We start from the raw sequence: 22,720 nt of genomic DNA, 5'->3' as shown, positions 1-22,720 counted from the left end.
CAGTTTGACTCAAGGAGTCTTATCTTTTAAAAGTTTCTGCAGATTTTATTCTACATAGACTGAAGAAGGTTCTTTATGCTTATCTTTTCCAAGATGCCAAGATGCATGTTGAAGTTACAACCAGGAATACTCATGTCGGTTGAGATCAAGAACCCAAATCCCTTGAAGGTCTGAAATTACCTTGAGCTGACTACACTTACAAACTGCTGCCCAGCTTATTTTAGGTTCAGTGTCTGAAATGTGCCAAGCATACAAGATGTGGAGGGTGGCCTTATGTACAAATACATTTTCCCCTCTCCCATTTGCAGGCAGGCAGTTCTTTATTTAGAAATGTAAATCTGTTGCACGATTGACTTCAGTGGCACATGCTTCTGACTAAACTTGCATCAGGGCAACCATGTTCATTTAGGCACAAGAAGTTTTGCCTTTATTAAAACCAGTTCTGTTGGACTCAGTTGTTACCTGGAATGAAAAGTTAAAATTGAAATTCCAAAGACTTCAGTGTGGAATTGAACAATCACACTGTTCAAGTTCAATTTGTATTTAGCCATAAAATGGGACTCCATCAAAACACCTGTTGAGAAATAAAGCAGAGGAAGGTAAGCTGGTCAAATTAGACTTGTTGTTACAATTTATCATCTCTCCCACTCTCTCCTATGTTGTGTGTGCATAATTTGTATTTCATAATTATCCAATAATGAACTGGTAAATAATTGGGTATAAAAATAGTAATTGTGTCAAATAGAAATGTTTGGTTGTGAGGATGTAGTTGACTTAAAGGATATGCAAGTAAAAACTATTTTTTTAAGATGGATGATTTTGGCAAAAGAATTTGAAATATTTATTTGAAGGAGGTTAAAATGTAGGTGAGAGTCAGTTTGGTGTAGTGGTTAAGGCATCAGGCTAGAAACTGAGGGACATGAGTTCTAGTCCCACTTTAGGCATAAAGCCAGCTGGGTGATCTTGGGCCAGTCACTTTCTCCGAGCCTTAGGAAGGAGACAATGGCAAACCTTCTAAAAAACCTTGCCAAGAATACTGCATGGACTTCTCCAGGCAGTTTCTGAGAATGGGACATGATTGGGTCAAGAAAAAAAAACCTGTAGGCAGTTAAGCTAGACAGATGATGTTTGAACAATGAAGTCTAAAGATGATCTAGATAAGATTCTTGATGTGTTTGGCAGAAGGCATAGATCATGGAGGTAGTGCATGATGAGAAAATGTGTTTACCATGGCTTCGGCAAGTGAGTCATAGGGGTGAGAAATGTAATGTAAAATGAAAATAATTAAAGATTGCAAATAAAAACCAGGTACATTTATAAACAGAAAATGCCTAGGGTTGGCAAAGCTCTTCAGAACCATGTAACCCAAAGATTGTATATAAAACTCAAACCATGTAGTGTAGTAGTGCAATATAAATTTGCATAAACACAGCTATGTCAATTTGTATATAGAAATGCAACTCTTGAAACAATCAATATAAGTTAAAATTAACTTAAAATTGATATCACAGGACTGTAGCATCTAATAGGATTTTGAAAAGCCTTCAAAAAGGGGTGCTTCAGGATGTGCAGAAAAGTATACAAACCCCCTCTTTTTGATTGTCAAAATAGTCATAACTTTTTTTAAGGTTCATTGGAATTATTTATTTACATCCAATTCACTAGATCAGAATTCAGACTGATCCAAATTCAGAGCACACTGATTTACAGTTAGAATCATCTATTAGAAAGTGGATTTAAGGAGGTGAAGGGCTGAGCATGGAAGCATTCAAGAACAAACCAGAGTGAGACAGCCTAACAGCCAAATACTTGTTGCCAAGCACTGATGGGTTCCCTCCAATTGTTATAATGACATTCTGCAGTGTAGAGGATTTATGAAGCAAGACATTGATTTAGAAGTATTATCATAGTGATTTTGATACCCTGTGTTTTACCCTTAACTGCCTGGAAAAGAGCAGGAATAATTGAACAAAATTCTAATTTTGATTAGAATTGATAGAAGTCTTCAATTCTGTGGACTCTTGAAAAAAGAATTAGGCCTGCTGAATTATTAATATTTGTTTATAAGGAGACCCCAGAGGTCAGAGGTTTGTAGTAGAGGCTATTGCTGTTATTTGGTGAATCACTAAGAACCAATTTCATAACAAAGATACATTAATGGATTTAAAAAGAGCAACTAAGATGATTAAAGGCCTGGAGACTAAAGTATATGAAGAAGGGTTGCAGGATTTGGGTTTGGCTAGTCTAAAAGAAGGACTAGAAAGATATGATAGCAGTATTCCAGTATTGAGAAGTTGCCACAAAGAGGACGGAGTCAACTTATTTTCCAAAGCACCAGAGGGCAGAACAAGAAACAAGGGATGGAAACTAATCAAGGAGAGAAGCAACCTGGAATTAAGGAGAAACCTCCTCACTGTTCTCCTAACAGTGAGAACAATCAACCAGTGGAACAGCTTGCCATCAGAAGTTGTGGGTGCTTCATCACTGGAGGTTTTTAAGAAGATATTACACAATCATTTGTCTGAAGTGGTATAGGGTCTCCTACTTGAGCAGGGGGTCCAAGGTCCCTTCCAGGTCCCTTCAATTCTTCTGATTGAAATGTTACAATTGTAGCAAATGGAACTTTTGCCTCAGTCTAAGTCACAAAAACCTGAAAAACCAAACAGTTTGGTTTGGAAGAAAACCTTATGTTCTTTACATCAGGGATAAACAAATGTTTTGCAGCTGGGTCTCTTTATTTATTTGATAGGTTGTCAACTCCTAAATGAGTCTGGGTGGCTTACAACTAAAAACACTCCAATCTATTGAAAGAAGTACAGCCTACATAAGAAAATGCAAAATTTAAAACAAAAGATTTTGTTTTTTAAAAAAGCAAACCAAATTGGTTCAAAATAAAACAAAGCCAAGCAAAAAATGAAGGAGCTGGGAGAACACACAGGTCTTCAATAAGTTCTTGAATGGCATAAGGGTAGAAGCCACATGAATCTCAGAGGGGAGATTATTCCAGAAGGCAGTAATTACAACACCATAGGCAAGCTTCCTGAGTTCTGCAAGATGATGAAGTTTTTTAATTGATAGGATCCAGACAGACAATTTTTGTTTTGGCCTCAAAGGCTAGAGAAGGAATGATCAATGAAATGGCAGAATAAGCATGATTTTTTTTTCTTGACAAATTTCCTTTCCTTTCCTTATAAACGTCATCTCAGTTTTATTGGTCAACATACAACAAGCTCAAAGTAATTAAATATATGGTGTTCCTATAGTTTAATTTATTTATTTAGGCACATATATTCTTGGAGTAAAGTATAGAGTCTTAACTATATGGGGTCCCAAAAAATTAGGAATAGATTACTGAAATGTTCCCTGATCCTATTTCTTTCCCTTTTGGTGGGGAGTTTGAAAGAGAGGTCTAAGACAGGGGTGTCAAACTGCTGGCCTGCGGGTTGGATGCGTCATGGCGAAACCGTGCCCACCCCATTGCCGGTAATGGAAAAAAAGTCACGATATGTCATGACACGTCATGTGACACTGCAAGTTTGACACCCCTGGTCTAAGGGATGCATTAATCCTTCCAGAGATTTAAGATACCTATGTTTTCTATTATTTAGGGAAAAATGGTAAACTCGGTTACTTTAGAATAGAACAGAATATTTTATTGGTCAAGTGTGATTGGACAGACAAGGAACTTGTCTCCGGCACATAAGCTCTCAGTGTACATACAAAGAACAAAGTAATATAATTGTAAGATACCAATAGGAGAAGGTAGTAGAAAAGATGAGAAGGATAATAGTCATACAGCCCTACTATATGGGTAAATATCTTTAGACATAAGACAGCACTGTGATTTTACTACCAGATTTCAAATTCTGAGTTTGAGGGCCCATTGGAGACTATAAAATAAGCACTGAGACAGCTCTCTGTTTTATATTTGGTAAACCAATAACCTCCTTCCCAATTCAATAAAGTTCTGGAAAAACCATCCCACTGATCAATCATCTGTTTGAGCAAAGCTGCATTGTGGGCTAACTCTTTCATTCCACTTGGTATAACCCAACTCTTTGGCAATTGCAGAGCAAGTCTTTTCAATGGAAGCATTTTATTTCTTCCTGAAGTATTGTCAAAACCTCAAAAGCTGGGGAATAGCAAATACAAGTGTTTCTTATTGACTGTCATCTCAAAACGTGTCTGTTGTGGCTCCTCTATTCAGAATGCCACATTTGCACAGCATGCTGTCTCTTTTTCTTATTGGGTAGGCAACCATTTCAGATATCAATCACCACAACTTGCTAAAGTCAGAAAGCATGGGGTCCAATGGAAACCAGTTGGGTTACAGACTGCTTTCTAACAAAGCAAGGAGGAGAAATTGCCCTGGAGCTTTTCAGATAATGTGAGATGCTAGTGTCCAATATTGTATGAATTCTTTCTTCTTGCTAGGAGATTTATTGGACAGAAAACATTAGCCTTTTCAATGTGTTAACAGGCCTGGGGGGAGTCTCAAGAAAATTGTGAACTTTTGAGGGGGCACCATTGTTCATAATATCTCTCTTAGCCTTTTAAATCAAATGATGTTGAAGAATGGGAAGTTTCAGAATTCTGCAACGTTCAATTCAAGCAAATTTAGACAGAATCAAACAAATTCATAGGATAGCTTTTCCAAAACTGATACCCTCCATATTTCAAAAATAGACTGGATAACCATTTGAGTAGGATGATATAAGGCTCATGGCTCGAGCAGGGAGTTGGTTCCTGGAAGAACCTTTGAGGTTCCTTCCAATTCTATGATTCCATGCTCTATGAGTCAATTTCCTTGGTGGCTGGAAGAATTATAGGAATTGAAATCTAGAACATCTGGAGAAGTCAGTTGAGAAAGCTGGGATTGTGCCAATCTTTCAGTTAATACACCCTCTTGAAATTACTTTGAGAATCTTCCTCACTTCTAAAACTGAAAGAAAACAGCTATACTGCTTCATCACTTTGCCTGCCTTTATCATCATTTGCAAAAATCAGACGGAACACAAGCTCATACACAGAAGTTTCTTGAGTTTTTTTAGAGTGCCAGTTAAGTCAGCAGAAGTGAAGTGAAGAACACTGTCAAGGCAAATTGTGTCACCTCTTCAATGAAGAAAAATGCATTATGTCCATGTATAAAGTTCTTCATCAAAGGAATTTTGCATCCTATTCCATGTATTCCAGATTCATATTCAGATGCAGGATGCCACAAAATGCCATCTGTTGTTGTTCTTAGCAATAACAGTAAGTCATTGTACAGGTCCAATCTTTTGAATTGTTGTCTAGTATATGATTGGCCATTGTCAGAAAGACTTCGGTGGGTTCAGAAAACCTTTGGATGGATATAACAGAAGTCTTCTTGTATTCACAAAAATAAGAGTAAGTTTAAGAATGAAACCGATTCAAACAGCTCATCAGGGTTAAATACACAAGCTGAGATGATTCCATCACCCTTAAATACTGGCCTGCAAACTCATTAGAGCAACCAGAACCACTATCTGCAGTTTGTTTTCCAAAATGACAGAATGTACCTTCTGGCACTTGCATAACAGCTAATTAAAAATAAAGAATATTCTTTAATATTTAATTAAAAGCTACCAAATATAATTGTTTTTCTAGTTCTGACAAAATACAGACAAGCACATTGCATGGTATGTTTGCAAGGTCTTGTTGGGCTAATTGACTTTGAAAATAAAAGGGCCACTTTGGGAGAAATAGTCTAGGTTAGGGTGATTGCAATTAGAACATCAGAAGAACTGGTGGGAGCATAATTTGGTTAAAGAACTGGAGGTTGAGTCAAAGGGGTTCCTAATTGTTTGGAGTAATGAACAGTAGCATAGTAATTCAGTCCTCAGGCTGAAAGAAGTCCAATCCAAGCCAGAGGTTTCCAGATAGAAGGCAAGAGGTCAGGATGTGCCTAAAATATTGCAGTACACAACCCGATACCTCCTGATGTGAAGCCTGTCTAGAATAGATAGTCAAGTCCAAACATGACATGAAATATAATCATGCTATTTTTCTACTAATTTTCCTCTTCCTTTAAAAGTACCCTGTGGAAGATTCTAGCCCAGGAGTGAGAAGGACAACAACTGCTTCAGCTCCTTTCCCTTCCAATTTTTTTTTTAAACTTAACATTGCCACTTCTTCTCAGGAGGCTCTAAGTTGAGTACAGATAGTTTTTGTCTTACAACCACAACTGAGCCCAAAATTCCCTTCCCTTTCCTTTCTATAACAATTCTATAAAGACCACTAATTTCTTTCTGTATGAAGAAATATGTCCTTTGATCCAGTCTTAATCTCTTTGTATTTGTTTTTGGGGGATGACTCCGAGTTCAACATTACTGGAGAAGAAAAATATCTCCGTGTATTATGCATTATTTTAAATATGTTTATCATGTTCCCAGGTTCCTTTAAGCAAAAAATTTCACTGAATGCCCAATCTCTCCACACTGGGAAGTTGCTGTAGTCCCCTGGTCATTTTGAGTGTCCATTTTATGTTTTCTATCTCTCCGTTTTGTTTTTGAAGTAAAGCAGCCAGACCTGCAACTAAATGAATCTAAAGGATTCCAGTGTACAATTATTTGTTCAGTCCCCACCTCTAAATCACTCCTTCCCCCTTCTAAACTCAACTGATGGCTAAACTTCAGAATAAAGGTAATTCTGCTACCATTTTCAGCTTGTTTCTAGTCTTGTAGGGGCAGCAATTCAAAGTGCTCACTAGATTTACCATGAAACGTGGAAATCTAAGCTGTGCCTGGTAAAAATCAAGAGTCTGTAATGGTATGAATAGCAAGCTAAATATTAAATAATATTGAAATTGAAGCATAAATACTGCCATGCATAGTTCAGCAGGAAAACACTATTGTGGTCCTAAAAGTAAAAAGGTTACTGGCCTCTGGGGACAGTCTTATTTCCTTCATTAAGCACCTGCACTTTATCCCATTCTTTTTCACACAAAACAGATAAAGTAACTCACAATTAGACCTCTGAGAAAGACCTGATTTTTTTTCAGTAGGTGACACTATATTCAGTTTAGAAACACAGAAAGGAATATGGAAGTTTAGTTTTTCCTTCGGATGGAGACAATGGTGTAAAATTCAACAGGAGAGATCTGTTTTGACCTGGTTTTGTCACTGAGCTGGGTTTCCGATGGTATGGGGAAGTCCACTGCTTGATTGTAATAACTGTTGTGAGTGGTTTCTCACTCTGTTGTTGGTTGTTTAACTGTCCACTATTTATGTTATTTATGATTTTGTTATATTATTTTATTTTGTTTTTTATTATTGTTATTAACTCAGAGTCCTGCATTTGAGATGGGCAGTCATAGAAATTCAATTAATCAGTTAATCACTATTTCTGTCAAATTCAGTGTATTTTCAATTGTCGCCTCTTTGAATTTACAGGTAATCCTCAACTTACAACAGTTTATTTAGTAACCATTCGAAGTTACGACAGCATTGGAAAATGTGACTTATGACCATTTTTCACACTCATGACGATTGCGCCCTCCCCAAGGTCACATGATCAAAATTCAGATGCTTGGCATCTGACTCGTGTTTATGACCGTTGCAGTATCCCGGGGTCATGTGATCACCTTCTGTGACCTTCTGACAAGCCAAGTCAATGGGAAAGCTAGGTTCATTTAACAACCAACTTAACAACTACTGTGATTCACTTAACAACTATGGCAAGAAAGATCATAAAATGGACCAAAATTCACTTTACAAATGTCTCACTTAACAATAGAAATTTTGGGCTCAGTTGTGGTGGTAAGTTGAGGACCACTTGTATATAGCTAATAGGATGGCATGGATCATGAGAGGTCATGATTTTCACAACAGTTTTGACTGCACAGCTTTGTTTATCTCTTTCAAGAGCTGCAGCTGAAATTAATTGTACACTGTTCCCCAAAATTCCACTATTACAAATTTCAGTGAGCAATGTCAGGTTCATGTTCTGAATGTGCAATTTTAACTCAAGAGGTCAAATGCTTTCAGCTTGTTATCACCTCTCTGAGAACTTGAGTTTTGATTTTGGCAAACTTCAGAAAACAAATTGTCATAAGCTGCCAACTGTCAAATATTAATTATCAGCCATCAGATGGTACTAATTTTTTGTGCCAATAACAAAATAAGATACAATTGTGATGTTTAAAACTGTCTTGGAATATAGGACGTTCCATTGTACTTTCCATCTGCAAAGCTTTCCATTTTCTATTTAAAATTTCCAAGCATTTTTGCTCTGAACTATTCCAACCATCTGTAATTTTCTCAGAAATGGGGAAAATAGAAGGCAATTGTTTCCATACAAAGAATCCTGCTGTGGGTCTGCCATCATCCCCAGTTCCTTCCTTCCTTCCTTCCTTCCTTCCTTCCTTCCTTCCTTCCTTCCTTCCTTCCTTCCTTCCTTCCTTCCTTCCTTCCCTTCCCTTCCCTTCCCTTCCTTCCTCCCTTTCCCTCTCTTAAAAATAAAAGAGAATATTATTGTGACATTTTCTTGATCTCATTCCTCTTTCCAGTGTACTTGTAGAATTCCAAGATTCTTTACAAGTCAGGTAGGAAGATAGGAAATAGGAAAGTAGGAAATAGGTGAGCTAGATGCTCTACAAAGAAGAGTGGGTTTATACCCACTAGCATCTCAGAGGCAAAATGCATAACCAAACCATTTGGGATTGTTTTTGTTACTTCTGTTACCTGAATAAGAGACAAGATAAAAGAGAAGACTAGATCAGAATCAAAAGAAAGGAAAGAGATGAATTTTGCAAAGTGTCAGCAACAGAACCTTCAGAGGGCTCATCTCAATGTTTTGAAGTATTGCTGGAAGTGCCCTATATTGTTTAAATTTAAATTCTTCCCACCTGGAGTGTTCCAAAATTATTCCTCTCTCTCTCTCATACCAAAAACTGGGAATTACAATCTGAATATATACGTAAGAACCTCAGTTGATTAAGACTAAACTTGAATATTTCACGTTAAGCCATGGTTTGTTCAACAGCTATAGCTATTTGCTTCTTAAGTAAAATTCACCCAAAACTGAAAGAGGGTTTATAAGCCATTATGATTGCCCCGTCAGCCAAAAAGCAAGTGGTGGTTTTGCATAACGTGCAAAGCCATTCATGGACATATTCACTGTATATAAAATTAAGGCCTATGAAAAGGAGGAATTCAAAGTGAGACATTAAAATCATCTCACTCTGCCCGGGGAATAGGTGATCTGGGGCTATATAATCTCAATCAACTGTTTTTCTCTAAGAGAAATGGCATCTGTGCATGAGCTGAAGATTTGGAGATCTGGCTGAGTGATACAGTCTCTCCAACATTGTAAGTTAAGCATATAGCATGCTTCACTGCTTTTCAGATCTGCTTCAAACTGAATCATTGTATCAAACTTTTTTCACAACCCTAACTTATAATGTTATCCTACATACTGTATATGTACTCAAAATATAGCCCTTGCAAAAATACCAATCACTTACAGGGGATATGTGGATGCTTTCGAGATTGAACTGTATTGCCAAGTTGGCATTTTTATGGCTTAATACTTGAACAGCTGAGAATCAGTTAAAACATGTTTTGTTTTGTAGAACAATACATTTCAATTTGTGACAGATGGGTTTTTGTGAGGTTATTTTCTTATTTCTCCATCCTGCACCTCCCTTAGTAACAATGCTAACAAAAGAACCCCAATATATTAAACCCAAGCCATATTCTAGTTTTTTTGTTTTCAAATAATTGGATTCACTTGGAATTATTCCTCACACATGAGTATTGGAGGAAATAGTCAGCACTTTCCAGTTCTTTTTCTGAGACAAGAAAGAGGGATGAAAAGGAGTGGGTGGGTACAATTACCCCTAAAGAATTTTAGGGATAAAGAATGTTTGCTCCTTATGTATTTATTTATATTTGTATTGCATCCGAGCAAGAGACTCTAGGCATATAATTGGTAAAACAATATTCCTGATAATAGCTGAAGACCAACATCTATGAATACTTAAATAAAGTCATCTCCAGTTGAAATATTTATTCTAGAGAAATGTATCTCAACATAACTGTCAAATGCAGAGTTCCCCAACCTTCCTGGCTTCTCAGGCTGGTGTGGGGAGGGAGAGGGGATGGTTCTGCATGCTTGTGCAGCTCCAATTGCCTGCCGCTCACACAAATGGAACATGTGTGCATGCATTTGCCCACCTGCTCACGCAAATGGGGAAGTGCAAGCATACTCACCCACCATTTCCATGGCCCAGTTGCAAATAAGTCACGCAGCCAGTGGTGGGATTCAGCCAGTTCACACCACTTCGGTAGAACCGGTAGCTAATTTTTTGTTGGCCAGGCCCAGAATGGACTTCTGGAAGCAGCATCCACACAGAGAACCAGTTGTTCACATGTTTGAATTCCACCACTGGCCACAGCCCAGAGGTTGGGGACCCCTTGTCTAATGACTGAAAATAGTTGGTTGCATTATAGCAATAGCAATAGCAATAGCACTTAGACTTGTATACCTCTTCATAGTGCTTTACAGCCCTCTCTAAGCAGTTTTACAGAGTCAGCATATTGGGCCCAACAATCTGGGACCTCATTTTACTGACCTCAGAAGGATGGAAGGCTGAGTCAACCTTGAGCTGGTGAGAATCGAACTGCTAAACTGCAGGCAGCTGGCAGTCAGCAGAAGTAGCCTGCAGTACTGCATTCTAACCACTGCGCCACCACGGTTCTTATAACATTAGTGTGGGTAGTCCTAAATCTTCATGCATCACTTGATCTAATTTCAGGAGTCATCACTGAATATTCACTTCAGATCTTTGGAAAGAGGTGAAATTCCTTTTTACATAAGTTAGAGAAGGAGAAAAGAGGGTGTTAGAAAGAAGGATGTTTTCATGAGCATGGAGGGAGGTCAACATCTGACTAGAACTTTATTGAAGAAGTGGTTACCTATGGAACATTTAGATATACTTTTCAAATATATCTATATATGTATATGTATCTTTGATATAACTAGTTACATCAGAATTTGAAAGTGATTTACATTTAGAATGTTCAACTCAATGAATGCAGTGAAATTTGGCTAGACAGTTTCAATATGGAATATGCATTAGGTTTATGCCCAGGGCCATGATCAGCAAGTATTACTCATGGACTTCATTTGCACGTCACTTAACTCAGTTACTGAATTAGCCCACGCAGCTGCTGGTTTGTAACTGATCCGGTTAAGTTTGTTATGCAAACACAGAAGCCTGTCTATGCACATAAGTCTCCTTGGCAGAATCTGGGAGTAGAACATAGCACTGGATATGATTAAGTGTATTGATATATTATATTAAAAATTCAGATGTATTATGTTGAATTTCAAAGATAAGGACCACATTGACCCTGTCCACATTATCTAGTGTTTTATCCACTCTCCAGCATTTCTCAAAGGTGGTTGTGATGTTGGGCCAAACCATCTGTAAGCTACTCGAGAAAGAAATTCATCTGAGCCAGGAGATTTAATTTTTGTTCAAGGAAAATAAGTATTCCTTGCCCATGTTTCTAGGAATCTCATACTTCAGTCCTGTCCCCCCTTCCTGCCCTGTGCAACTGTCTGGTGGAAAATGTATCTTCTCATAGAAGACTAGCACAATTGTAGGCAATGAGTAGTTCATCCTCATCAGTTCTGAGTGTTAGTTTTCCTGATACTATCTCCAGAATTCCAGTTGACCTGTAAGTACTGAATCACCTATATTTTTTCCACACATGAATTATTTGCAGTGTGATTCTAAAAAGTTTAAATATCCATTTTGATATTCTCTTCTCCTGCGGTGGAATCCTATTTATCATTGCTCTAGGTTTATTAAAACTCAGATTTGTGAAATCCGAGACATGCATTAAAATATGCTGAACGTTTATTCCCTTATGATCCAAAATTATTATTAAATGGCCACTAATCCATTATTTTTCTACTATTTGCGCTTCATTGATTAAGTCTTTCCTATTGACTACTTGAGCAAGAAAATTTAGAAATTTCCTGCAGGAGCTATGTTTGGTAGAATTTGTCCTCTAACCTAGGTCAGGATAATTAAACTCCCCATTTCATACTTTTTTAAAAAAAAAAAATACCTGTAGTTTGCATTTAGAATATATTGCAGTGCATTCATTTCTTTCTGGCCTGGTTAATAATAATATGCTACACCTAATAATACTAAAAATAACCAGCCAGTATTTAAATTGTTTTTTTTTTAAGAAAACATTGCTTTCACTATGATATATTATTGTTATTGATTGTGATAGTGAGTGGACCTGTTCCTTCCAATTTGAGTTAGTCACTGGAAATGAACTTTATTCTTCCAAGCTTTTGGACTTGTGCTGGAGTCCATCCTCAGGGAACTTCTCTCTCTTTTTCTCTCCAAAATGTGTGCACTGGGCTATTCTGTGGATAGTATTTATATGGTACCTCATTGGATTTGGCCATTCAGTTGTTAACTCAGATGTTGATGGCTGGCTATCTGAAAGCTTGGAAGAATAAACCTCTGGTCCTGTCAACAGACTCAGAGTGGATCCTGCAACATTTGCCTTCATTCTGAAGAATAATAACTCTCTACACATGATCAAAGAGTCTGCATTAACTATTACTGAATTTTATGGGTCAAGTTAGTCACAATTACATCAAATTGATCCAAGTGGTGTTTCCTATGAGCCACTTTACATTGATTGATTAGGTGCCATCAAACATTCAGGGACCACATAGATTTACTTTGCATGCCATCCTATGTCAGGTTAAATTAAATCTGTTTTTTTCATTTGAGGGTCTATCTTCCTCAACTATTCCTTCTCACCATCTTGGAAACAAATAGAATCCCTATTAGCTTGAAAAGATATATTACAATTGTATCTCAAATAAAGAACACTTTATATTTTCAATTTTATATATGTTCCCATTTCTCATAGATCGACCAGTGAAATTCAGCAGTAAGCACTGAAAGAAGCTGGATTTTAAACAATGTATACAATTAAAACAGTTGGGTTTTGAAAGGGAAGAGGCACGATACAATCAGATAACTATCTCTACCTCTTGTTTCTCAACACCACCTGTTCCTCTACTTCAGCCCCCCCACCCCACCCCCAAAGATCCCATACTAATAATCCAAGCTTAATCATTGGTCTGCTCCATAGTGATTAAAAGTGGTCTTTACTCTGGCTAGGATAGATGACCATCACAAGTCATTGGCAGATCAATTAAAGACTTCTAAACATTATTAATATGAAGAAATAAATAATTAAATAATAGTAAATTATTAATTGCATATGGTTTCAATTCAATGCAGATGAAATGAAATTTAATTTTTGTCCTAGTATACTCACAATATACTCGTATCTCTCAAAAATTAATTATGGCCGTGGACAATAAAAAAAATTACCCTTCGACCTTAGGATCCCACTTTTTTTAAAAAAAATAAAAGTCAGCTTCTTACACAAATCAACATTCAGAAAGAGAACTTAGATATTTAATTTAGACATTTAGATTTTAAGTTTAAAAATGTACATTTCTTTGTTATTTATGAAGAACCCTTAAGCAAGTCGATCTTCAAGTTATTACAGTATTGTTAGTCTCTTTTGATCTTTGAGAAATAACTTCATGTGATTGACCTGGCCAGAATTTTTGCTTTTGAGGAGAGAAGAAAAAGAGAGTGCCAAAGGAAAGAAAAAAGACTCTGTATTACAAGCTGTTGGCATATGCCACGTACTATATTTTTATTATAGACTTGGGAAGCGTGAGATCTCGGTTAACTGATTTGTGCAGCCAAATAAACCCTTCAAGTCCAATCAGATCTGGTAAATTAGAAACAGAATGCTTTGAAAATGTTCCATGTAAATATCAATATTAATGGTATGCTCGGCTTTGTGAACTTTACACTCCTTATCTGCATGACATAGAGATTGTACATGTGTGTATATGTATTTTGGCTGGACTTAATATAAACCAACATTCTTTATTTAATTTCATAGCTATTTTTTCCTCTCTATTTCTTCATAGCCATTTCATTCTTTTGCAGAGCAGAATACAGTAGCTGTATCACCTGGTTTGCCCATTTATTTTAAGAATGGGCATTCTCTGGACATGCAAAGAGATTTGTACACTGTTTGACATCCCAAAGAACCATTTGCATAACTTATTCTGTAAATTTGCTGCACATGCAATATATAATTAATTAAAGAGTGGAAAGGATATTTACCAAAACAAGTCTGGTTTAGAATCCAGCAGACATATGTGTAATCCACTCAGGGTACTCTGGCAATTGAGCAAATTAAAAATTTAACAAATACAGTAATGCTACATAAAAATGGACATTCAGAAAGCACTAAATGCTGAAGATCTAAACCATGGGGAGGCAATCTATGTAATTGATGAATAACAATTCTTAGCATTCATCACCATTGCCTCTTCTTCCTAAGAAGTTAGAAGTTGTAGTTCAGCAACATCTGGAGAATAATTGGTTGTCTATCACAATAAAAAAATTTGTGCATTCCACCATCTTTGACTTGTTTCAGAAACTAGGCTATGAATGACTCCCCAACACAACCTAGTCAAGGCAATGAATGGCCATGATCCAATCATCCTAACCAGATACAAGGCAACCTTACTCCACATCAAAACATTCCGGGAAAGCTTTTGATTTTTCACCATTAGCACAAAAAGAACATTGTGATATCTCACATACCTGCTGCAGGACATCTGGTTTACTATTTTAGCAAATGCACTTTTTGCAGTGAGGGCCATTGGCAGATGACCCTCTTTCCATGCTTGATGTACTTCTATAGGAGCAGAAGATGCAATTGTGTGTATTTTCATGGTTTCTGAAAGTGACAGAACTGCTAATTGAGTTGAGGATAGTTGGAAGCTCACCACACTTTCGGAAATTATATAGTCAGACACAAACCCTTTGTATGTTTTCTCCTCCAAAGTAGCACAAGGTCATCTGTTTTTCTGGCTTCACTGTGTTGAGTTGTGTTTAACCAATCCCATATTGTTCATCTGCACCCTGACCTTGGTTATTTGACAGTGCTTATTCATCAGCTAAAGCTCTGTATATTCTCATTATTCTCAGCATTATTCTCAATGTGATGTTTCTTTTTATTTCCCTTAGATTCATACCTGTTTTTTCAGCCTCCAGCAGAGTTCAACCCTACTCCTTTATCCAGATTTTGGACTACTTGCAGTTACTTGTAGGTGAAATTAAGTTGATGCCTAGAGTAGAAGAACAGTTGCAAGATTTGCATATCCTGATGACCAGTATGGGTAGAATCAAAGGTTCCATTGATTTATTCATATAACCTTGGGAAGTCAAATGATATAGCAACAAACTGAAATAACCACCTAAGCACCCTACCATTATTTGTTAGGTGGGGTGGCATATAAATTTAAATAAATAAATGAATATGACATAGGTAGTGAATGTATTTTATTTTAATCAGAATTAGAGATGGGAAGGCCTGGAAAAACATTGAAAAAATTGGGAAAATATAGTTTTGGGAAAAAGGGAAAAAACCTGTTTTCCCCCCCAATTTTTCCAGTTTTTTTCCCCAGGTCTTCCCATCTCTAATTACAGTATATGATTAAGATCTGGCAAAAATGTCCATGGGTGGCTAACAATGTGTTTAAAAACAACATAAAGCAATAACAGGATAAAAAGAACCCCAAACAATGGAACATAAAATGGCACTTGAGGAAACCAATCAATAAATACTCATAGACTTCCTTAAACCCACGCCTAGGAAAATAGTCAGATCTTAAAGGACTTTCCAAAAAACTATCACGATGATATGGTGTTCTCATGTGGTCCCATGGCAAATTGTCCTGAGGCGAGTTGGCTGTGGCAAGATGGCCATGGCGAGATGGTAGTGGTGGTTTGGCTGCAGTGAGTCATTCCATTCCATTTTTTATTTGCCACCCCTGACTTGATTGAGTCAGTTTTGAACCTGATTTGTTTTTTGCCAGCTTCTATTCCAACACCAAATTTGATCCCATTTCATTCTGTTTTTAAAGACTTGTCACTTTGACATGCAGACAGATGAATAGAGTCCCAAGTTCCCTTTATTTAGTTTATTTCCAACATTCTACTGAGTTGGAAAGAATAAAAATGAATTAAAAATAATAGCGCAATTTCACATCCATCCATCCTATCATATTAACTCTTTTAACTGACAGAAGCTGAAGTGAAGCATGCATGTGGTCAGTCAAGCATGTATATGAGACTTGAATTTCAACACTGGGTTGGGGAATTTGAATGACTGAGAGAAGAAGAAAGAGTGGAACACAGAAGAAAGGTCAAGGGAAGCAGAATCTCTAAGTAGCTGAACTTTTGAAGTAGCTTGGTAGCCATTAAACCTATTTCTGTGCATACAGGTTAACAGTGGGGTAAACAGCAGGATGTAGATGAATGGCAACAAGTCTAAGAATCTAATGCTGCTATGGCTAATTCTCAGTCAAGAGAGTGGGAGAGAGGAAGGAAGGAAGGAAGGAACGAACGAACGAACGAAGGAACGAAGGAAGGAAGGAAGGAAGGAAGGAACGAAGGAACGAAGGAACGAAGGAACGAAGGAAGGAATGAAGGAAGGGAATAATTTGTATGCATCACAAAGATTATTCCCAGGAGAACAAGACTCTTCATTCTACATTCTTGATGTATACCTCTGTACATAGTATCACATTTCAGCCAAGGTCTCCTTTCAGTTAAACTGGCATAACACAATTAGACATGAGGATGGAAATAATCTTACAAAGTTAACCAAGTAGTGCCAGGAAGAAATAAACTTGGATCTATTCAAATAAATAATTGTCTGCCAAACCTTTCTAACAAAACAAGGTGTCAGTATTTCCAAAAATTATGATGATATTGTAAGAAGGTGAACTGATAACATTCAATAAGGCACCAGATATTATACAGATGAACACCAGAATTAATTAAGTTAGACAGAAAGAAGAAGTTGCATCCAGTCCCCCATACTCTCATTTTAAAATGAAATTATTTCGGCGGCGGTGGTGGAGAACCTAGTCTTCCTTTTGGATTAAATGCAATATGCATTTTTATGAGTATTAATAACATATTATTACCATTAACACGTTATGAAAAAACATACATATTTTAGCCTAACTTGAGTTCTCTGAGTTTTTAAATTATTTGCATATATATTCTATAGTTAGATGAAATGAACTGTCATCAAAATTAGCATTGAAGGTCATCACTCAAGACCCATGTTTAAACCAAGATTGGTAAAGCATGAAAATCTCAATATATCCTCACCCTGCTGTTGGCTTTTGAACAAATATGAAATGGGACAGTAGATGAACAGCTTTATTTCAGGAATTGGAAATACTATGCCTGTTAAGATAATCTGATTACTATTGTTTATTATCATTGTTAGTACTGTTGTTGTTATTATTCACTCAATATAAGAACTGAGTATCACAGTCCTTATATATTGTTGTTTTTTTTACCAACATTTTGAATTCTAAACAAAGGATTAGGAATCATGAAAGTATTGTTCTAATGGCGATGAAAGGTTTCTCAGCAAAGTTTTTTTTTTTTTGCAAGTCTAGTAAATTTAAAGCATCCAAATTTTGGGTGAATCTCTTTGGTATAGCTCCAAGAGCTTTGATTTAAAGCAGGGGTGTCCAACCCTGGCACACTTTAAGACTTGTGGACTTCAACTCCCAGAATTCCTCAGCCAGCATCCCCATTGAAGTCCACAGATCTTAAAGTTGCCAAGGTTAAACATTTCTGATTTAAAGTATTATAATTGACTTTCTCTTCCACAGTGTTTTAATTTCAGTTTGTAAATTCTGATATTCTGTTAAGTTTTCATTTGTTGTTCATAATTTTGACGATCTCCTCATACTATTATTTCTATGAATCACATTTTTCCTGTAATTATGATAAGGCTTAGTACTGTATATTGTGCTTCAGGTATCTATCATTCTATGTTTAAATCCCACCTGATTTTGTTCATTTCATAGTGTGTTGTTCTAGTAGTTTATATTAATAGTAAAAATAAAATATACATAAATTCTAATGCAGGATTTTTGTAACTCTATTATGGCATTGCTCATACTCAGTTTGGACAATTTTGATGCAGACACTAATAAGATGATGATGATTCTTATTTTTCCTTATTTGCTGTTAATAACCCTTATTCTGAATAAGGACTTGGAATACAGTGCCATAAGGAGAAGATGAGAGACTCCAAGATTTAATGACTCTTGTATTAAACTAGTTGGCAAATGGAAAATTGTGAATGCTGTGGAGAAAAACCATTACATTAATTACGGGAATGCTTTATTATGAATTGGCTGATGGGTTAACACAATCTTATCTTCAGATGTGTACACTGAGTAATGGGGTAAGGTTTTCATTATTCAGCAAGTCTCCCAAATGAGAAGATGTTATCTACTTCTCTTAAGGACACAGGTTGTTCTTAACAATGGAGACTTGCTCACCAAGAATTTGCCTGAAGCATATATTTGTATGTCTGTGTGTGTGTTTAAGAGCAATATACTTGTTATAAATTTATTTTATTCTTAATTGTTTTAGATATATATATATGTTACCCTTTCTTACTAACAAGAAATCACAGTGCAATATTTGAAACAGAGGAGAAGAAGAAGACAAGAAATATAATAAGTGCCATAAAACACACAAAAAACTATTCAATAAAGGGGGAAAAAGACAAGGAATTTTTAGTTTGGTCTTAAAAGAATACAAGATTATTGTCAATTGGACCTCTTTGAGGATGAAGATAAATAGTTCAGAGAAAGTTCTCTTTCTTTAAAATACATGCATTTCTGCAAATGAAGGTAGTACGTATTTTCTCTGAACATTTTAAAGCATGGGGCAAAGTGTTCAGGAATATTCTTGGGGGTCAAAAAAAATGAAGATGGAGTCCACAAGCATGTGATCAAAGTCCGACCCCCTTTTATGTGTTTTTCGGGTGTAACTTTGATACCATGATTGTGGCTGCCATCTTGACTTTTTTGATAAGCTCCTCCACAGATACTTCTGATGACATATGAGAATATGTGTGTGTGTGTGTGTGTGTCTGTGTGTGTGTTTCTATATCATCTCTGTCTCTGTGGTCCTTCAAGGATCATCTGCAGATGTCCACCAGGTGGACAGGGCATAAGCAAAGTATTGGATGAGAATGTAGCTAGAAGGGAATGACAAGACCCATTTCTTCTTTTACTCTGTTTTCTTTTCAATCTCCTTCCTTCTTTACTGTCTCAAGAAGGGTAGAAACTTCAACTGCCTTTTAGAAGAAGATTTAAGAAATTAGATTAAGATCATAATGAAAGAATGAGTGGAAAAAATGATGGAGTTGGCAGAGATGGCAACTGCTTTAATTAAAAAAATAATTCAGTTTCTTTCCATTTGGAAACAGCTTCTGGACTTTATGCTCAAAAGAGAAAAAAAATGAAACTTTGATTTTACATTTTGATTAATTTAGTTGTTATAAATATGATTAGTACTAAGTAAACATGCAAAGCAACAAAGTTGAGATTGTAATTGTATTTTGTATTCTATTGTACTGAAAAAAGTTGGAAATCCCTCCTTTTTTTCCCTTTCCCTTTTATCTTGCACCACTCTCCTCTTCTTTACTTTTTCCTATGCCTTCATTATCTATTATACTATAAAAAACCAAATTTTATATTATAAAATTGTATTTTATGCTATAATAAATGAGCAGCATGGTGATTCAGTTAGGACACTGGGCTTGTCAGCCAGAAAGCTGTCAGCCCAGGTTCAAGACCCAACTGCCACACAATGGGGTGAGCTCCTGTCCTCACCACAATTCCTGCAAATCTAGCAGTTAGAAAGCGTGCAAATGTGAGTAGATAAATAGGTACCACTTTGGTGGGAAGAGATAAGCATTGCCCCTATAGCCAACAATGACTAACAGAGTAAAATTCACAGGGACTCCTTACTTACTAAAATCAATCAATCAATCAATCAATCAATCACTCTTATGAAATTACATCAAGGGCTACTTGTGGTCCATTGTTTTACACTGCAACGGTACATTTAAAAGTCCATACAAATCAATTCACCCAAAACTGAATTCCTAGGAAGAAGTGTGTAGAAGATGAATTGGCATTAGGTATAGGAAATAGGTAGTGCATTGAAACCTACTAATTTTTCATCTTGTTCAGTATTGTTTAATCAGGAGTCTCCAACCTCTGGGCCATGGCCCACTACCAGGCTGCAACCTATTGGAACTGGGCCATGCAAGCAGCGGGCAAACATGCGAATCTTCATTTGTGCATGCGCAGGATTGGGCTGAGCATGCAACCCATCCCTTCTTCCTGACCTCCACCACTGCCAGTCTATGAAGCCAGAAGGGTGAGGGACTACTGGTTTACATGAAAGATAAACAGCTTTTTCAAAGCCTATGGCCAACCTCAAGTGACATTTCAGGAAAGAGACTACAGCTATGATAAAATAACAATATTTGATTACACTTGTATTTACATTTCATTAAAGAAAAAGTGCAGTTCATTATATTAGCCATCAGTCATGCATTTATTTAATAACTGAACCTTATAATTTTGGTAAAAGTTTATGGGGGGAGGGTACTCTGTGGGGGCCATAATCATATTTTTGGAAAACAGAAGCTTACGTTGTAAATTTCTGGCCTATATTGGCCCCCCATAACCCTCTAGAGATTCAGCAAGAGTTTTTTTTTCTTATTCTTCCTTTAACTACTAACATTTTGAATTAGGTGTTCAACATGCTGAGCTTAGGTTTAACCACTGGGCAAAATATAATATGCATTGCTTCTTTTCTGTAATCTTCTGTGTAAATATGCAAGGATAGAAAAATAGCGAACGAACTGATGAAAGAAAAGAAGGGGGGGGCTGTTGTGTAGTTATAATAATACAAATATATTCCCAACTGGATTTTGCTTAAGAGACAAGAGTGAAGTAAAGGGTTTTTTTTTGTTTTTTGTTTGGAAATGGGGGATAGGGAAGAAATTACATTTTCACTCCCATTTTTGTTGTTGTTGTTGTTATTGGCCAGATTGAGGTATTTAAAATTGACTTTCCAGTTCAGATCTGGATTTAAACATCAGCCATTTGACAATAGTTATATTGTGTACAGATAATGGGGACAGAAGAATGAACCTTTGAGAAGTGTGCTTTTCGCTCCTTTCTTTTTGAGATCTGGAATTCCAGATCTGTTTTGTTTTCAAGGTTGGGAAAAGAAGCGATTTGGAACTGAAAGGCAGACAGGAGTGGAGGCAAAATCCCCACAACGTAAAGACATAATTAAAAAGATATTTCAGTGATATCTGAATTCTATATAAGGAAAAATTAGGACGGGGGAATAGATAGAACCTAGACAAGCTATAAAAATGTTCCAGAAGCCTTTCTTTTAAAATCTTAAAAAGGACTGTAAAATAAATGACTGAGACTCTTCAGGTCTAAACAACAATACCCATTCACAGAATGGATGAAACCAACTTTTTTTAAAAAAATATTAATTCTGGGCATGTAGTCAAAGAAACTGCTTTATATTAGGGCAGACTGTTTATTTAGTTAATTATCTCAGTCAATTCTTGGGTTCTACAATGTGGAGCCTAAAGGAATTGTCATGTTGATGGATATGCTCCTTGATATTCTATAATTTTTATACATGTTAAAAATAGTAAAAAATAATTGGAAAATTCTGATGCCAACTTTATTTCCAACAGGCATCTACACTCCCCAGAAGCCCTACAGTATTCTTAGATAATAAATATAATATAAGCATGCTTTATGTAGACCAGACATGTCAAACAAAAGGCCCGGGACCCGGATGCGGCCAGCAAAGTGCGGCCACATGTGGTTTCATGTGGCCTGCAAAGCCATCCTGGAAACAGTAAGGGAACGGCCCCCGCTGCCTTGGCCCTGGCCCAGGCCAGCCGGAAGCCAATGTACAATTTTGTGGTGGCCATCTATGCTGAAACACATTCAGTCTTAGCTCCACAAGGCAGTCTAGAAACAGCGAGGAACCAGCCCCTGCCACGTCGGCCCCGCCCCCTGGGTGCATGCTGGGGAGGTGTCATCCTTTGTGAGGAATGAAGAAATGGACCATGCCTTGGCGCTTGCCCCAGTCCCACCCCCTTCTGCAAGAGACCCTCAGATCTGTCCCTCTCCTGACGAGGCCACCATAGCCACCCTTGACGCAAACGATGTAGAGCTGGCTATGCCCACCCAGTAGGCCACACCCATTCCATCCATGCTCACCCAGTAGACCGCACACACCCTGGTCACACCCACCCAGCCCCCCAAGAGCAACCGGAATGCTGAGGTGGCCCTCAATGAAATTGAGTTTGACACCCCCTGATGTAGACAAATGACTGGGTGATCATGGAAAGAAACATCCTCACAGATTTGACTTCTGGTATTTGAATTATTGTGGCTGGACACACCTACCTTGGCAATCATTATGGCAGAACAAAATTTCCCCTTTTTCTGACAGTGTGTTCTTAAACTTCAAAAAGGTAAGAAATCAGATTACAATTTTGATCAGCTATGGATACTTTTTCCAGGCAGAAATATTGTTATCATCTGCTGCTATGATTTTTTTAACGTTGGTATGTTAAAGATGAATATGAGTTCTCATCCTTTCTTGCATACAACCTTACTTTTCCATTGATAGTTGGGGGAGGGGGGAACCCCAACCCTATTAATCCTGGAGACAAGA

At 37.0% G+C, this 22,720-nt stretch overlaps 1 long non-coding RNA gene across 1 annotated transcript; it reads left to right on the top strand.

Annotated features, from left to right (window-relative positions):
• Nucleotides 1-374: 374 nt before the first annotated feature.
• LOC107288215 lies at nt 375-16,588 on the top strand. Its single transcript, XR_001548895.1, has 3 exons — nt 375-599; nt 15,128-15,206; nt 16,387-16,588. It is a non-coding gene; the product is annotated as an uncharacterized LOC107288215 (long non-coding RNA).
• The last annotated feature ends 6,132 nt before the right edge of the window (nt 16,589-22,720 follow it).

This window comes from Protobothrops mucrosquamatus, unplaced genomic scaffold (assembly GCF_001527695.2).
Source record: "Protobothrops mucrosquamatus isolate PMUCROS unplaced genomic scaffold, P.Mucros_1.0 scaffold501, whole genome shotgun sequence".
Taxonomy (NCBI): domain Eukaryota; kingdom Metazoa; phylum Chordata; class Lepidosauria; order Squamata; family Viperidae; genus Protobothrops; species Protobothrops mucrosquamatus.
The sequence above is the reverse complement of the archived record's forward strand: the minus strand, read 5'-3'. Positions and strand labels throughout refer to the sequence as shown.